Below are 2,376 nucleotides of genomic sequence, written 5' to 3'. Positions count from 1 at the left end.
AGGGAACAGGGGAAAGGTGCTGGGCCCGGGCCCACACTGGGCTGGGCAGGTGGTCACATGACTGTCCAGGCCACCTCCCCGGGCCCATTGGCCGCTTGCCCCTGCCGGCTGGGTCTGCGTCTGCCCTGGACCCTATAAGGCCAGGGAGCTGAGGGCAGAGCCAGCTGCCAGCCGGGCCAGTCCGTCCTCTGGGGACCCCGCGCAGTCCAGGTGAGCGGGGCTGCGTCTGCTTCAGTGACACCAGGGCGAGGCCAGGCCTGCAGGTGGGTGTCGGGGCTGCTGAGGCTCTCGGGAGCTGTGGGTGTGGGATGGGAGGCTGGGGTACCCCTATTCACGCACCTTCTCTGCCCCTTCCAGCTTCTCACATTCTCACTATGTCTGCTCCAGACGAAGGGAGACGGGATCCCCTAAACCCAAGGGCAAGGTAAAGAAAGGAAACGGGGCAGATTCTTGCTGGGGCCTGGAGATGCCCCAGAGTCAGAGAAGGTGACCTCCAGAGTCCTGGGGTCTCGAGTCTGGAGAGGTGCTTCCTTGGTGGGCTGGCGGGGAGGCTCTGGGAGCCATGATGCCAACCCCTTCCTTTCTGACCCAAGCTGGAGGTGGGGACCCACGCAGACCTTGGCACCTTCCCCAGCGGGTGACCTTGGGCCGGCCTCAGCTCTGCCCCTCTCTGAGCCTCAGTTTCCCCATCTGTGCAGTGGAGGTCCTGGAAGGAAAAGGTCTTTGGAGATCAGGTAGACGATCTTTTCCTCTGTGCATGGGAGGCACGCTGAGTCTGCCCATTGCCCAGGTGTGGAAACTGAGGCTGAGTGGCTAAAACACTTTCCCGAGGTCACCTGGGAGCAAGGGGCTGGGGCGGCATTGGGCTGATCAATGCTTCCTGCGACCCCTGTCCCTGTCGAGGCTTGGCCCGCTCATCCTGCACACCTCCCCTCCCCAATGCAGACCCTGGGCAGCTTCTTTGGGTCCCTGCCTGGCTTCAGCTCTGCCCGGAACTTGGTGGCCAATGCACACAGCTCGGCGAGAGCCCAGCCAGCCACTGATCCTGCAGGAGCATCTGCCACCGAGGCTGCCCGACCACAGGCTCAGGGTGAGTGGCCGGCCCAGCTGGGGTGCGGGGGGACTCTAGACATGGACCTGGGAGAAGGAGCTCCCCGGGCAGGGACTTCTGGCCATTTGGCAAGCCCTCCATATTTGCCTGTGTGTGGGACATCTTGTGGTGGATGGGGAAACTGAGGCATAAATATGGGGTGAGTGGCTGAAAGTGGCTTTCAACCCAGCCTGTCTCCCTGCAATGCCCCCCACTCAGTCTCTCGGCCGTTCCCCACCCTGCACCCCGTTTCTGATACACCATGGACCAGGCTGGGTGCTCTGCCCCTCTGAGCTCATCAGAGTGAGATCCAGACTCCCAGGGAGAAGCAGCAGCTCCCCTGGGGTCACACAGCCCGGGAGCTCCCCAGCCTCCTGTGGCTCAGCTTGAGCAATCAGGGACGACGACAGGGAACCCAGGGATGGGGCGGCTGCCTGAGCTGGGCCTCCCTCTGGGCCCAGAGCCCCAGGCAGCTGACTTCTGCTCCACATACCTTGGCCTGGTGACAGGCAGCAGGCAGCTGCAGCGGGGCGGGGTGGGTTGGGCAAGGGGCTGCTCCCCACCCCAGGCTCTGTGAATCCTGGGACTCAGGGTGGGTGTCCAGCACCCAGCAGAGGAAGTTCCATGGAACCCTGCTTCGGGGAACAGTGGCCCTAGGCTTGGGGGGAGTCCCCAGCAGGGTTGCGGGGAGACCAGTTCTGGCTGGTAGCTGTGGATGTCACCTCCTGCTGTCCCTGGCGGGGTAGCTGAAACATTCCTGACCTTTCAGGCCATGCCTGGCTATTGCACAATGGGCAGCCGGGTAGATGGTTCTAACCTGCATCCCCTCGCCCTCCCTGACCGGCCCCTGTCCCCACAGTGGCCACCCACCTAGAACAGACGGCCCCATGGACGGAGAAGGAGTTGCAACCTTCGGAAAAGGTGAGAGGCACGTGCAGGGCAGGGTCTGATGTGGCAGGAGCCCTGGGGTGCCCCTCCTGGGACATTGCAGCTCCTGCCATCTGGGGGGCTGCTGTGGGCCTGAGGGAAGGCAGACAGCCTGGGGATCCCAGGCAGAGCTTCCCCTCTGAGCCTCTATTTCCACATCTGTGAAATGGGTGCGGTGCTACCTCACTCTAATCACGTAAGGCTCCAGTCTACGCAGGGCTGTGCCTGGCACGATGCGACCAAAGCAACAGCAGCGTAACCACTTTATTTCTTCTACTTTTATTTTTTTGAGACGCAGTTTCGCTGTTTCACCCAGGCTGGAATGCAATGGCACGATCTCAGCTCACTGCAACCTCCAC

The 2,376-nt window shown here is 62.5% G+C and overlaps 1 long non-coding RNA gene across 1 annotated transcript; it reads left to right on the top strand.

Annotated features, from left to right (window-relative positions):
* The first annotated feature begins 195 nt into the window (after positions 1-195).
* LOC108540067 (uncharacterized) lies at positions 196-2,033 on the top strand. Its single transcript, XR_001888576.1, has 4 exons — positions 196-263; positions 358-424; positions 946-1,090; positions 1,950-2,033. It is a non-coding gene; the product is annotated as an uncharacterized LOC108540067 (long non-coding RNA).
* Positions 2,034-2,376: the final 343 nt, after the last annotated feature.

The sequence above is a fragment of the Rhinopithecus bieti genome, unplaced genomic scaffold (assembly GCF_001698545.2).
Source record: "Rhinopithecus bieti isolate Rb0 unplaced genomic scaffold, ASM169854v2 scaffold_19151, whole genome shotgun sequence".
Taxonomy (NCBI): Eukaryota; Metazoa; Chordata; class Mammalia; order Primates; family Cercopithecidae; genus Rhinopithecus; species Rhinopithecus bieti.
Note: the sequence above shows the minus strand (reverse complement) of the source record. Positions and strands in the feature narration are given on the sequence as shown.